The sequence below is a fragment of the Bombina bombina genome, chromosome 3 (genome assembly GCF_027579735.1).
Source record: "Bombina bombina isolate aBomBom1 chromosome 3, aBomBom1.pri, whole genome shotgun sequence".
NCBI classification, from domain to species: Eukaryota; Metazoa; Chordata; class Amphibia; order Anura; family Bombinatoridae; genus Bombina; species Bombina bombina.
Window position 1 is genome coordinate 848,720,844 of NC_069501.1, and position 16,604 is coordinate 848,737,447.

Genomic DNA, 16,604 nt, shown 5'->3' on the forward strand with positions numbered 1-16,604 from the left:
TGCCCTCAAACTCCCAAAAAAGCAGTAGAAGGAGTTCTGCTCACTAAACCTAACTCTTAGGGACCGATTTATCAAGTGTCTGGCGGACATGATCAACTGTAACGGATCATGTCTGCCCGACATAGATAAATGCCAATAGCATACGTTGTCTGCATTACACCAGCATTTTGTGTGAAATGCTTCTACAATGTTGCCCACTGCACATTCACGGCCAGTGGCCGCTAGCAGGGGATGTCAATCATCTTGATCGTATCCGATCAGGATGATTACTACCCAACACCTCAGAGGTGGCGGATGAGTTAAGGAGAAGAGGTCTTATGATCACTGCTTCTTAACTTTTGATTCCGGCGAGCCTGAAGGCTCGCACAGAAACTGCTGCATTTGCAGCATGATAAATCGGCCCCATAGAGTCTGTAGTAGCAATGTATATTAATATAACAGCACATACCTGCCATGGCTACATAAACCCATCTTGGACTTTCTTCACCTCATACTCTGCCGGTCAGCAGCATGGCATACAGTGACAGGCTGCTAAGGGAGATTCTAGCACTGTGCTCAGAGTCATACAGTATTAACCAAAAGAGTAGCTGAGATTTAGAATTGTAGTTCACTACTGGAGGGCCTTGTCTAAAAGTGAATTATAGGCCAAAACCAATAGTTGTGCATAGGCATAAATTACAATTTATTCAAAAACACACCCCAAGAGCAGGGTGAGACAAAGAGGAATGCCCCTGAGGACAAAGTACAGATGAAGAAAAGGCTTGTCAATTATTTAAAAAGTAACCTTTATTGTTGCTACTAAAAAGATACACTGTTTTCTGCCCCAACACACTTAAAAACACTACAATACTGGTGATATTAGCATACTTATACTGCTGTAGTATATAATGAGAATATTTTATTTATTTTATTAATTTTTTATAAAATATTTTACCAGGAAGGATACATTGAGATTTCTCTCATGTCCTGGGTCCACACAACATTGCATTGATACATTAGGGTACAATAAAATTCAAAAACAATAATAATACACAATAGATGCAAATTTTTTTACATAGAACAGGTAAGAAATCTATAATCAACCATGACAGGTGCATTCTGTTTTGAGATATGTAGAGAGGAATCTCTTAAAGGATATTAGGCTTGGGGAAGGTTTTAAAGTGTGAAGGAGGTCATTCCATAACTGTGGCGCTCGGTAGTAAAAGAGGGATCGAGCTGCTTTCTTTTTATATTGAGGCAAGCTAAATAATGTGCTGGTACTGGATCGGAGGTTATAGGAGGTGGGAATAGCCGGGGAGAGCATTCTTCTCAGGTAGGGTGGGAGCTTTCCAGAAAGGCACTTAAACACAAGGCAGGAAAGATGGAGGGAGCGTCTGGATTCCAGCGACAGCCAGTTTAGTTCTTTTAGCATGTCACAATGGTGGGTCCTGTAGTTACATTGTAGCACAAAGCGGCAGAACGAGTTATACAATTAATATTAAGGGTAAATAAAGCTATTGGAGTTGTGGACTAGCTGTGAGATATTGACTGGATTGCGGCCTTTGTGTAAAGGTAAACTAGTACTGAATTATATACATATTAGAAGGAAGCAACTTTATTAGCAACCGGAACACAACTAAGTTGATATGCTATCGATCTTCAGATATCACTGGGAATCAAACAGCAAATACACATTTGAATCTGCTACCATTGCGTAGCCTGTAACTATGTACAAAGAGGTATAGCTATCCGACACCTCAGAAGTGGCAGATGAGTTAAGGAGCAGCGGTCTTACGATCGCTGCTTCTTAACTTTGGTTTCCGGCGGAAACTTCTGCATTCGCAGTATGATAAATCAGCCCCATAGAGTCTGTAGTAGCAATGTATATTAATATAACAGCACATACCTGCCAGGAAGGTGATGTAGTGCGCCCCCTGTAGGTGCTACTTAAGGCAACCACATGGCTGTCTGCACTTATGCTGCGCTATCAAGTCCAGTGAGCGCTTGCATTAAAACTTGGATATTTTAACTTTCTATAGCAACCTGGCAGAATTTAAATTTACTGTTCGTGGGAGTGCACTTATTTCAGTGGATTATATCTAAATCGTGAAACCCGATGCGCAAAACATTTTACATTCTTATGTTCTTCACATAGAAAATAATGTACTTTTTATTATTAAATATATATTTCTATAAATATCTGATGTTGCTCATGTAAAATAGATATCAATACATTTTTATTCAATTTTAATATTTAATAATGTGTTTAACTGTAAGTAGTGTACACATTTTACATTCCAATGTGCTTCACAGATTAGAAAATTTTGTAAGTATTTTTAGATATTTCTCTCTCTCTCTTTCTCTCTCTCTCTCTCTCTCTCTCTCTCTCTCTCTCTCTCTCTATATATATATATATATATATATATATATATATATATATATATACAGTTTATATATATATATATATATATAGAGAGAGAGAGAGAGAGACCAAAGATCAATCAGATATATATATATATAAATATTTATTTATGAATAAATAGAACATATTATTCTATGTAAAGAACATTGGAATGTGAAATATTGATAATTCATGTTGGGTTTGGCGCACTTGAATAAATGCGGTTGGATTAGCGCATGAGTGTTTTTTGTTTTTTTTCCTGTTTACTCGCTCCATTGAAGTCTATGGGAGAATACTCTAATGTTTTACTTTCAACTCATAATAAGAGTGCAACCTGATCGTGTGCAAAAAGCTTCCATCTAGCAAAGGTAACTCGTAATCTAGTCATAGTGTGTGTAAAGAAATAAATATTTATTTACCAGAATTGTAAATGCATTTTGCCAATTAGAAGTAAAGTAATACTGATGCGTAGCAGATCTTTAGTGATCAAAACACCTTTTTCACTACAAGAAATAAAGTAATACCTTGGGTCAAACAAATGCCTCTGTAAGCCCTATTTATACAAAATATACATCTAAATGAGGCTCAGCTCATATTTATGCCCAAATAAGAAATCAGACTATTGTCCTCTCATGCCGGCAATAGACCTCTGAACAGAAGAATGGTCTTAGTAGACTCCTTTATATCAGCAATATGCTCAGATAAGACACTGAACCCAAATTTTTTCTTTCGTGATTCAGATAGAGCATGCAATTTTAAGCAACTTTCTAATTTACTCCTATTATCAAATTTTCTTCCTTCTCTTGGTATCTTTATTTGAAATGCAAGAATGTAAGTTTAGATGCCGGCCCATTTTTGGTGAATAACCTGGGTTATTCTTGCTGATTGGTAGAAAAATGAATCCACCAATAAAAAAGTGCTGCCCAGAGGTCTGAAACAAAAGCTTAGATGCCTTCTTTTTCAAATAAAGATAGCAAGTGAACGAAGAAAAATTCATAATAGGAGTAAATTAGAAAGTTGCTTAAAATTGCATGCTCTATCTGAATCACGAAAGAAAAAATTTGGGTTCAGTGTCCCTTTAATGTTTATTATTTGCAGGCCACTTTGTGTCTAATGAGACCTGCGGTAAGAAACAAAGTCTATGTCTTGGGGTTTTCAAACCTGTCCTCACGCCTCCCTAATTGGTCAGATTTTTAGGATTACATTGGGTTAAAGCAAGTTAATAAGCATGTTTACTAATCTGCTGATCATTTGACCTTTGCTCCAGTTCAGATATACTGAAAATCTGTCCTGTCAGGGAGGCCTGAGGATAGGTTTGAAAACCACTGGTCTATGTAGACCCATCATGTCAGCTATATGCTCAAATTATAGCTCCAATCAGGGACAGCCCCTGAATATTCCTCATACCAGATATATGCCTAATTTATATGTGAGATTATGTACATGGTAGCCCTATCATAATGGTACCAGCATCCTCTTACACTGCTCATCAGTTAGTGCCCTCGGGGATTTTAACTCTCTTGATGATACTGCCTATCAGAGTTGCAGTTTTGACACATCCAGCCGATAACACACAGATTAGCAATTAAAGGGACAGTACATGTAAAAAATAATGTTACATAATTCTAAAGATTTTAGAGATTCCCCCCTCAAAGTTGCACTAACCTGGTCTCCTCTCCAGACTCTTCTGACCATGTCTTCTTTTTCAAAAGTGCTTTGCGGGCACGCTGTCTAATCACAGCACGCTTGTTCGCGCTATTGAACTGAATGTAGCGCGCTCCCACTCTGGTCTGGTAGCTGGAGCGAGCTACATTCAGTTCAATAGTGCGATCAGGCGCGCTGTTGAATCTCTTTTAAAAAAGAAGAAATGATCAGAAGAGCCTGGAGAGGAGACCAGGTAAAGGCAACTTTGAGGGGTAAAATCTCTAAAATTTTTAGATTTTTAAAGCTGTCGCTAAGATAATGTTACATAGTTTTGCACTATGTGGAGAATTATGTAACATTATTTTTTACATTTACTGTCCCTTTAACTACATTAATGCCAGTAACAGAAAGGTAATTTTAACCTTTGATGCCAATAGCAGTAAAAAGTAATTTTAACCTAATTGATGCAAATATCACAGAAAATTAATATTTACACACTTGATCTCCATAACAATCGAATAGTAACCTTTTGATGCCAGTAACACAGACAACAGTGATTTTAATCCTCATTGATGCCAGTATCACAATATTTATAATTTATGTTAATAGAAAAACAAATTATTTTAATCCCTTGATGCAAGAAACAGAGCTTTTAAAATAGTTGATGCCAATAATACCGGTAGTTGTAAATATTAGTGATTTTAATAACCTATACCAAAAACACAGATGTAGTTCATTAGTTGGATCTATAGTTGCCTGTACTACAGCACAGTGGTTTTAACCCGTCTGATGTCAGCAAATATTTATTTTTATCCTCTTGATTGCAATAATAGGTTTTAACCCCTTGATGGCAGTGACACAGAACATATGTTTCTACCTCATTGATGTTAGCAACACACAAGCTATTTTGTCAGTCTTTTTGACACTAACACAGGGCCACAAGTATACCTTTAGAGTAGACCATACACACACACACACAAACAAACTCACATATTTGATCACAGTGACAAGAACACTGGAAACAGTTCTCGCACGTCCTCAAAGTGACAGAGACAAACATACATACAGAAACACTTTCAAGAGAAACTCTGAAATTTACCTGCCATGCTGATCTCTAATTTGCATCATACATTTCAACTCCAGGTGCTGAACTTAATTTTGAGCCCCAGCTAGCTCGCATATGGGTTCTGCCCCTGAGCCCCAGCTAGCTCCCACATGGGTTCTGCCCTAAGCACCAGCTAGCTCCCACATGGGTTCTGCCCTGAGCACCAGCTAGCTCCCACATAGGTTCTGCCCTGAGCACCAGCTAGTTCCCACATGGGTTCTACCCCTGAGCCCCAGCTAGCTTTCCTTTTGTAGTGGTTGCTAGGAGACACACACACTAGCTCCAGTCAGTTTATTGCCCATGCTCAGTAGAGGACTTTTGCTGCAAACATCCTGTGAAAGTAGAATTTAAGTTTTATAATAGTAGCTCCTTTATCTCACTAAACGCAGTGGCTACACTGTTCATTTCTTAGCGGTAAAACAAGTAAGTTGTTTGCTGTTTTTAATGTAATCTTTCTTTTTCTGTTTTGATTTAACATACTTTGTTTACTTAAGGAGCACTGTTTCATATTTCTTTAAGTTTAAATTTGACTTAACTTCCCATTTAAATAAATCATAAAACAAATATTCTATTTTAAAGAACATAAAACGGTATTATGGTGCACTACAAAAATATGCATTGCATTCCTTGACTGGTTCATGACTGTTTATTTTATAGAAAAGCCAGAATATACTTGTTTTCTGCCTATGAGGAGAACATTGGCTAATGTACGCAGGGGCACATAGTTGATGTATTATGTTATTGACTGGTGCCAAATCAGAATAGTATGCACCGTTGTCTAGATGAGCAAATATGGCAGTTGATTACTGGTCTAATTACTATAATAGAGCATGTAGCCAAGCAGGGAGCTAGCACTGACTCATAAACAGTTAATTATTAGTCCAGTATAGGAGTCAGAAAATCATCATAGACTGTTACCCTATCTCATATACACAACTTGAATAGCTTTATTTATTTCCAGGCTCTAAAAGAAAAGTAAATATGTAATATAGAATTATCTATATAGTTTAAATTTCATGATTGAGATAGAGCATGCAATTAAAAACAACTTTCTAATTGACTCCTATTATCAATTTTTCTTCGTTCTCTTGCTGTCTTTATTTGAAAAAGAAGGCATCTAAGCTAAGGAGCCAGACAGTTTTTGGTTCAGATGATGGACAGCATTTATCCACTAATCAGCAGAGACAACCCAGGTTGTGAACCAAAAATGGGCCGGCTTCTAAACTTGCATTCTTGCTTTTCAAATAAAGATAGCAAGAGAATGAAGAAAAATTGATAATAGGAGTAAATTAGAAAGTTGCTTAAAATTGCATGCTCTATCTGAATCGTGAAAGATAAAATTTGGGTTCTGTGTCCCTTTAAAAATTTTCACTGAGACATGACATTCACCCACAATAATAAAATGCATCAATAAATCCTGTCTGTTCCCCTTTAGAATACCTGTTTTCTAATCAACATTAAACTCAAACAAAACTTTATTTATTTACTGTTAGCGAACCCTAGAATCATTATTATCACTAATAGTTCAAAGGCAGTTCCCCAGGTTTGCATAACCAACACGGTTATATTAATACACGTTTTACCTCTGTGATTGCCTTGTATCTAAGCCTCTGCAGACTGCCCCCTTATTTCATTTCTTTTGACAGGCTTGCATTTTAGCCAATCATTGCTGACTCATAAATAACTCCATGGGAGTGAGCACAATGTTATCTATATGGAACACATGAACTAGCACTGTCTAGCTGTGAAAGTTAAATTAAGATATGAGGTCTCAAGTGTTGGGGGGGAAGCATGTAAAGGGCTTTAAAGGGACACTCAATCAAAATTATACTTTCATTATTCAGATAGAGCATGCAATTTTAAACAATGTGCACAGTCTTTTTATATTTAAACTTTTTGAGTCACCAGCTCCTACTGAGCATGTGCAAGAATAAGTGTGTATGCATTTGTGAATGGCTGATGACTGTCACATGGTACATGTATGCATTTGTGATTGGCTGATGGCTGTCACATGGTACAGGGGGAGTGGAAAAAGACATAACTTTTAAAATTGTCAGAAAAAAAATCCACTACTCATTTAAAGTTCAGACTAAGTGCTATTGCATTGTGTTGTTATCTTGCATTTGTTGATTATGCAAATCTACTGTGTTGACTGGTCCTTTAACATAGAGATACATACATATGTCTACAGGGAATATGTTAACACGTTTGCAATATTTTAACTTCGGCTTTTTGCGTGCATCGGGTTAGCGAGGGAGCAAAAAGTTTTGCCTTCAACTGGTAATACGAGCGCTACCCGATGCGCACACAAAGCTTACTATTAGCGGAGTTAGCCCACAAGCGGGAGCATTAAATACCACTCCATGTGTAATCTGACCCTTTAGGGTGATCTTATGCATATTTCATACGTCAAAAGTAAAGTTTCCTGGGTTAGACCAAACATGTAGTTTTAAAACACTTTTCAATTCACTTCTATGATCATATTTACTTTGTCTTCTTATCCTTTGTTGAAAAGCATATTTAGGTTCACTCAGGATCAGCATTGCACTAATCTAGCTGGTGATTGTTGGCTATATTCCTTTTGTCATTGTCTCACCTTTTTTCAGCTAGGTCACAGTAGTACATTGCTGCTCTGGAGCTGACTTCAATTATGTGTTTAACCCTTTTGCAGGGTTTAAAACAATAGTTATAAGCAAGTTATAGAGCAATAATAAAATGCTCTGACATATAAATGCATTTCTTTTTCTCCTTTTTTTTCTGCACAAGTATCTTCCTGAGGAGAAATATGTATGAATTTACTATTTATTTCAAATTTTATACAAAAGGAGACTAAAAGGTAATTCACAATGCAAAGCAGAGGAAAAAGGTGTGTACATAAATAGCACTCAACAACACGTAAACCACTGGACTAGGAGTACCCAAAGGACAACGAAAAAGAAAATCCCCCAGTACTAGGGGTAAAACTTAACTTTTATTATATATAAAAATTAAAATAATGTGGTGTATTAAAAACACAGATGAGTAACGCTGTAGCTTCAAAATGGGGTAGGATCCTCCAGCACACACGGATAAACTCAATAGTTTGTATAGATTACTGGGGATAGTAAACTGTTTTGTGTTGTGCTGGTAGGATTAATGATCTGGAGGGCACAATTGTGCCAGAGGTGGCTAATAAATGTAACCACAATAGGATGAGGAATTCTCAAACTAAGTGAGAGAGTGTATTGTTTACCAATAGATTCAATGCACCACTATATGAGGGGGAGCACTATGGTATGGTAATAGTGCACAAGTAACACATGTGTCTATTTATTTATTTGTGAGTATCCCAGGTATATACTAAAGTAGCCTGAAATAGCTGGATAATTAGAACCAATAGTAAGTAGCGTTCTATAGATCTCCCAGAGGTGCGGTCATTTTCTAACATAAGTATATTGCCTACTGTCACTATAATGGTATTGACTGCCAGAAACCAGAGAGAATAATTGTATAAAAAAATATTATTTAGCAACAACTGTGTTCACTGTTAAGATATATTTTTATGTGAATATAACATCATCATTTAAATAGGGCAAATGTAAGTTGCCAATAATATCATGGAGTAATATTCGCTTTATAATAATAGCTTTAGCAGTTATGATTCAACAAAGTATGACTAGTTGTTGCGTGTAGCCATATCATTAGATATCATATTTTGTTATACATAGTTCCAATATATACAAATAACCTAGTCTGGATGGCTGGAGCAATAAGTGGTTAATATTTTTGTGTGGAAAAAATGACTTGGGGTATAAAATAGTTATACTAAATGTTCTCCAGTTATCAGATTTACTAGAGCTATAATGTACAGCTACTAAATGGTATGGGATGTTATAAGATTGATCATATGTATAACACACTCTCCCACTGTCACAACGGAATAATAGTAGTACTGTAAGTTAAAATTCTACGGTATAGTAATACTACGGTCAGTTTAAACTACAAATATCTCCGTCTGATAATGAGATGTGTGAGCCAGTGCGACTCACTACTTAGTCAAGGGACCCCTCCCACTGAGATAGTTAAGTCCTGGCTGCAGCAATAGCGGATAAACACATATGTAGTTGCAGAACCATGTATCTGCAGTGTTACAAGGATATAGATTGCTGGCCCCCGTTAGTGCTAATTACCATAATAACGCTAGTTAGCAAAGTATACAAGCACGTCTCTCACACCATAGTAACTCTAGTTAGCGTGGTATACAAACAAGTCTCTCTCACGCATAATCAGTGAGCATTTTAAGTTAGCGGCTACAATTTTCCCACTTCCCCAGAGTCAACCCCGTAGTTAGTTAACTTAAATTAAGTTTATTGTAGTGATTAGAAATGAATGCTCCACTAAGGAAGCCACCTAAAGTAAATATAAAGAACTTAATTTATTAGGTGATTTTTAGAAGCTAAGGTTAACACATTCTGCGGTTAAAAATGGAGACAACACGTCCCCAAACGCCCTGACGTGTTTCGCCTTTTGACTTTTAAAATACCTTTACCTTTAATTGCGCTAAAAGTTAGCTTTTTGTGCTCGTCGGGTTGCGCTGGTAAAATGAGTTGAAAGTAAACTGTTTTCGTATGAGCACTAACCTGACAAATGCAAAAAGCCAGTTAGAATACCGCGTGCATGTTCATGTATTCCCCCATAGAAGTCAATAGAGAAAAAAAAGTGTGTGTGGGGGGGGGACTTGTGCGCAAAACCCGATCGCATATTCTAAATTGTGCTAACCCAACATGAAAATATGAATATTTTACATTCCAATGTTTTTCACATAGCAGAATATTTTCTGTTTATTCATAAATAAATATTTATATATATATCTGGTGTGTTTTTTTTGGTACAATATATATTTATACATATATATATATATATATATAAATAAATGATTATATATAGGTATAGATATATACATATATATATATATATATATATATATATATATTTAGAAATATATAGAAACTATTTTGCTATGTGCAGAACATTGCAAAGTGAAACATTTAAAGTAAATACATAGTTTAAACCTTTATTAAATATGAATATTGCATAAATTTGTTTTTTCATGTTTTCATCTACGTAACGGCCAAGGCTCCAATGCACTTATATATTTATACTAGGCGATAAGCCTGCCCAGAGGGCAGTCTATTTAAAATTACTAAAAATAATAAACAAAATTATAAAAAAAAATAATAATAAATAAACCTTATCTAATAGCCCTATACAAATACCCCCCAAATAAAAACACCCCCTAATCTAAACTAAACTACCAATAGCCCTTAAAAGGGCCTTTTGTAGGGCAGTGCCCTAAGTTAAACAGCTCTTTTACCTAAAAAATACCAATTACCCCCTAACTGTAGAACCCCCCCACCCAACCAACCCCCCAAAATAAAAAAAAACTAAGTTTAATAAACCTAAGTTTAAAAAAACCTAAGCTACCCATTGTCCCTAAAGGGGCATTTATATGGGCATTGCCCTTAAAAGGGCAATCAGCTCTTTTACAAACAACTCTTTTGCGGCCATAAAAAAAACAACCTAATCTAAAAAAAAAACACCCCAAAAAATTAAAACAAAAACCTAAGTCTAACTCCGAAATAGGTACTCACAGTTCCTGAAGTCTGGCAGGGAAGGTCTTCATCCAGTGCGGGGACATCTTCTATCTTCATCCGGAGCGAAGGCGTTGCTGTCAGGGTTTTTTCCCTGTTTTGTTTGCCATGTGCTGCTGGCAGCCATTTTACTCACCTCTCTTGCTGACTCTGGTGCATACTGTGTGATGCTGCTCATTTCCTGCACTTCCTTTTATGGCCAGACTGGTGTACATCATCCGTGTGAGACAGGATGCAGTCTCAGAATTGTGATGTCATCACTTATTATTTAAAGGGCCTCTGTTCAGTATGCTTTGCCCTTGCGTTGTCTCAGACCTGTTTGTGAGAGCTCCTGTGTATTACCTGGCTGTCTGACGTCCCTCCTGGTTCCTGATCCCTGGCTTGTTCCTGACTCTGTTGTTCTCCTTGTTCCTGATTCCAGCTCGTCTGACTACTCGCTTTGGCTCCTGACTCGGCTCGTCTGACTACCAGCTCTGGTTTTGATTCCTGGCTTGTTATTTGACTTATGGACTTTTTATTATTTTTTGCTATTAATAAAGGTGTGATTATTTTTGCACTTCTCGTCTCAGTCTGATTCCTGGCATCCTGACAGTTGAGTTGCACATCTGATTGTGGAGCGGAGATGACCATAGAGCAGGACCGGCATGGAGCGGAGATGACCGCGGAGCAGGACCAGCCGTCGCAGAGCAGGACTGGCGTGGAGGATCCTCTTCATGCGGTCGCCGCCGCATACTGAATATTCAATGCAAGGTACCCCATTTAGGTAGCTTGCATTCCTATTGGCTGAAATTTTGAAATCAGACAATAGGATGAGAGCTACTGAAATCCTATTGGCTGTTCAAATCAGCCAATAGGATTTCAGTAGCTCTCATCCTATTGGCTGATTTCAACATTTCAGCCAATAGGAATGGTGTAACTTGCATTCAATCTTCAGTGTGCGGCGGCGACCTCATAAAGAGGAACCTCCATGCCGGTCCTGCTCCGTGATTGCCGGTCCTGCTCCACAGTCATCTCCCCTCCACGATCACCTCCGTTCCACGCCGCCTTCGCTCCAGATGAAGATAGAAGATGTCCCTGCGCTGGATGAAGACCTTTACCGCCTGGAAGAAGACCTTTGCCGCTGGACTTCAGGAACTGTGAGTACCTATTTTGGAGTTAGACTTAGGTTTTTTTGTTTTTTTGGGGGGGTGATTTTTTTTTAAATTAGGTATTTTTTATTTATTTTTTTGGGCACAAAAGAGCTGTTTTGCCCATACAAATGCCCTTTAGGGCAATGGGTAGCTTAGGTTTTTTTAAACAGGTTTTTTTGGGAGGGGTTGGGTGGATGGGGGGGTTTTACTGTTAGTGGGTAATTGGTAATTCTTTAGGTAAAAGAGCTGTTTAACTTAGGGCAATGCCCTACAAAAGGCCCTTTTAAGGGATATTGGTAGTTTAGTTTAGATAAGGGTTTGTTTTTATTTGGGGGGGGGGGCTTTTTTATTTCATAGGGGTATTAGATTAGTTTTAATTTTTTTATTTTTGATAATTTTGTTTATTATTTTCTGTAATTTTAGATTTATTTAATTCTCAGGTTGCTTTTTTTTTTAATTGTATCTTAGTAGTTTTTTATTTTATGTAATTGGGTTTAATTTAGGGGGTGTTAGGTTAGGTGGCTTAGTAATTAAATTAGTTATTTGCATTGTGGGGGGTTGGCAGTTTAGGGGTTAATAGGTTAAATAGGTTTATTGTGATGTGGGGATTGGAGGTTAGGGGTTAATGCATTAATTAGGTTTATTGCGATGTGGGGGGTTGGTGGTTTAAGGGTTAATATTTTAATTATGTTATTTGCGTTGTTGTTTAATTTGTGGATTAGGGGTTAATTTTATTATTTTGCGATGTGGGGGTTGGCGGTTTAGGTGTTTGTTAATATTTTTTGCGGGCGCTTAGGTGTTTTTTTGTTAATACTTCGTACGGCGGTTAGTTTTTTTTGTTAATACTGTACTTCATTGGGAGGTTAGTTTTTTTTTTGTTAATACTTCGTGGGGGCGGTTAGGTATTTTATAATTTTGTGCGGGCGGTTAGGTTTATTTGTTATTTTGTGCGGGCGGTTACGTGTTTTTTTGTTAATATTTTTGTTAGATTTTTTTCTTAGTTTTTGCTTTGTTTGGCTATGCTGCATCCAAGTGGATTCTTTTGGCTGCACGCGCAACAAAACATTCTCTTGGATGCGTGCGCAACTGACGACGGCAATTGACAAACACGATTATAGTATAGATATATATATGTCAATATATGTATGCATATGTATTTATATGTGTATATGTCTTTAAATATATATATATATATATATATATATATATATACACACATAAAAATACATAAATACATATGTACACATATATAGACAAATATATACATAAATATACATCTTTAGACATGTATATTTATGTATCTCAATTTTTTCTTTTCTAACAACTGAGAGCTCATATCTTTGAGCCCTTATAAATTTTGTGTGTAATATTTTTTTAAATTAATTTTTATTAGTGTTATTTTGAGTGTAACTGTACTTTGTAATGTAGTTTTGATGTGTTTTGTGCAACTTTTTAGTTTCGTGAAACCGTTAACCAGAGCTCTAAAAGATTTTATAAATAAAACTACTAAAAATGTAAATGTAAAGTATGTAATCAGTAATTAAAACAGTAATTTATTTAAATTTAGCTTCATATTATTCCCAGTATTTAATTACATTGCATTTAAGGTTGAAGCTCTTTGCATATTTAGTCCTTAAAGAGATGATTTAATATACTTTGTCTTTACCACAACTGATGTAGCCTGCCTCTTTGAGAAGAATTGATGTGAAATTATTTCCCTATGTAAAATAAAAGGACTTTCTGAATTAAAAAAATGTGGTTACTACTTTGTGTTTTTATAAGGAAAAAAGGCACACTGTCCGTAACCACATTTCATTTTGGAAATGTACATCCATTACTAGTGCATTGGAAGCAACTTTGGTAAATATTTAAAAATAAATATATTTTTAAATTCAAAAGAATTCTGTCACAAATTTCAATGTTCTACCTTAACTGGTTATGGATGGTAAATTTCCTGTCCTTTGATTTTTCACTTATCAATGCCTCTCTATCAGTGGCGGTTCTAGACAAATTTTACTGGGGGGGCCAAGGTGGGGCCAGTGTTTAATCAGGGGGGCACATTAAAAAACGGAAACAAATGATATATATATATATATATATATATGTATATATATATATGTGTGTGTGTATAAATGTATATATATTTATAATTTGTGTGTGTATATATATATATATATGTATATATATATATATATATATATATATATATGTGTGTATATATATATATATATATATACACATACATACACACACACATATATACACACACATCCATTCACACACACACACACACCAGGGTGCTGTAAAAAATATCCATAGATTCAATAATAAATAAGCACTCTCTGGACTTTGGCCATCTGTGTAAACAAAAATATTTATTGTGACGTTTCGGGACACCAAACAGTCCCTTCCTCTGACAAACAACAATACAAAATGGCAAAAATTTAAAGGTGAATAGAACCCTCCCCTAACAATTGATCCAATCAGTGCACATATTGTGAAATAACTGAAAGAAAAGTGAATAAAAGGTTATCCCCTTGGACCACAAAGGATTACTGACATAAAACATCCATCCTAAACATATGCTAATGAAACCGCTGTTCAGTTTCAAATGTAAATAGCAAAATATCTATCAATGAATTTCCACCAATCAGACCACAGAGAACCACACACCCCCATCGTTTAGCCAATCAAGTGAAAACAAACACTGGTCTGTCATAAACACAGCCTCCCCGCATGTAAGCCCTGACAGCTGTCATTACGAAGGTAGCTTAAATCACCTGCGCTAACGGATCGTCACTAAAAACTAGCAGGCACTATAAGACTAGAGGAGGGATAAGAATCCTATGCTGTCTGGCACCACCTCCCCGCAACAACTGAGTGAAGTCCACAGTGCAAACGGGCACAAACACATACAGGCTCCGCACATAAGTAGTTACTCCTCCCCTATTCAAGGGTCAATGCAAGTAGCAGCCGTGTTAGTTCTGCTGACCCAGGGTCAAGCTGATCAGAGCGGTGTGCCCTACATTATAGAATAAACAAACCATCTAACTTGCCTCCAATAGCCACAGGCTATTCTCCAAGGCTCCACCTGGTTGTCCAACTGCACCAATGAACGGGAAGCATCAGTTTAGTGCAGACCGCCCCTTTAACATGACAGCCCTCCTATGTACAGAATCAGCAGTTCTAAATCACTATACATCACAATACAGGAACGTAAGCTCAAATGGTCAACAAATCAATGTCGGAAGAGCTAAGCAAGTGTGGTTGTGTCTATTTGTGTGACAGCAGCTCTAGCTGCTCCACAGGGTGACTGCTATCATAACAATGGAATTGGAAACAGTGATGTCACATATTGCTAATATAGTCACACCATTTAGATAATGACTAATAAACTAATACAATAAGAAAAATAAATAAAATAGTGAAGAACACCAGTGAGTTTATGGGGGACACACACCCCAAACCACAATGTTAAAAAATCTAACTTACCACAATTGCACAAAGTGCAATCCTATATAAATAATCTATAAAACATAATCACAGCATAAGTCAGACAAACTAAATAATCTTGTCAAATAAACATATAGTAGTAGCTGGGACTGCCAAAACCCAAACTTTCCACCTAACAATAAGAAGTGAATCTGTAGAATATTCTCTAATCATGTCAACCAAAAGTGAACTCTACAAAAATTTTACAAAAATTTCATATCAAGAGTACCAAAATCAATATCGATATACCAGCGTATGCATAACAAAAATCCATACACCAGTGAGAAAATAACTAAACAATATGAGTGGTCAAATAAATAAACAATGTCAGTCCTCAGCGGGCCAAGGGAAAAAGATTAAAAACATAAATAAATAAATAAAAAAACACCAAGATGAGTCGAACATGCCATTAGATATATAGAGGACCACAGAAAGGTGTAGAAGGCCATAGGAAAGTATGAAGAGGAACATTTGCTGCTCATATTCCAGAGAGCAGAATACAAAATTCAAAATTCATAATCAACATCTTTTGTAAAGAGACTTAGATACAATATTACATGATTAAATATTACAAATTAATGATTGTTGTCTCAAACCATTCAAAAGAGAGGTAATGAAATAAATAGATAAAGCATCACCAAATGGACCATGAGCTCTCATCAAGACCATGGACTCTCGTCAGATCTGTGGATTCTCTATCCTGAAAGTCAATGGATCATCTATTATAGGAAGCACTGCGATCCTGTGTGGACATTTAGGCCCCTAGGTTTTAAGGTTCCCAATTCAAAAATCCATCTAGCTTCCTTTCGTAGAAGGATCGTGGCTCTGTCTCCTCCCCTGCTCAATTTTGGAACATGATTGATTATTCTAAATCGCATATCTGTAACTGAGTGTCCGGATTCCAGGAAGTGGCGGGCCACTGGTTGGTCTGATTTTCCGTTCTTGAGGGCCAATCGAATGCTGTATCGGTGGTTGGCCATCCTGGTCCTGGCATCGTCCGTGGTCTTTCCAGTATAATATTTGCCACATGGGCAGTTCAAGAGATACACAATGTGTGTAGTAGTACAGGTCACCGCATATTTGATCTTGTATTTCTTCCTGCGTTCAGGGTGTTGGAACTGAGTACCGGTGATCATTGCATTACAAGTGACACATCCAAGGCAGCGATAGCAGCCAGTTTTTCTCCCCAGCCAGGTGGTTGGAGTATTGTCAGTTAGATCCGT

The 16,604-nt window shown here is 36.7% G+C and overlaps 1 protein-coding gene across 2 annotated transcripts in view; it reads left to right on the forward strand.

Moving 5' to 3' along the window:
- Positions 1–16,604, forward strand: part of NALCN (sodium leak channel, non-selective) — a 1,159,715-nt gene that overhangs the window by 1,062,520 nt on the left and 80,591 nt on the right. The gene's annotated exons all lie outside the window — the stretch shown is intronic.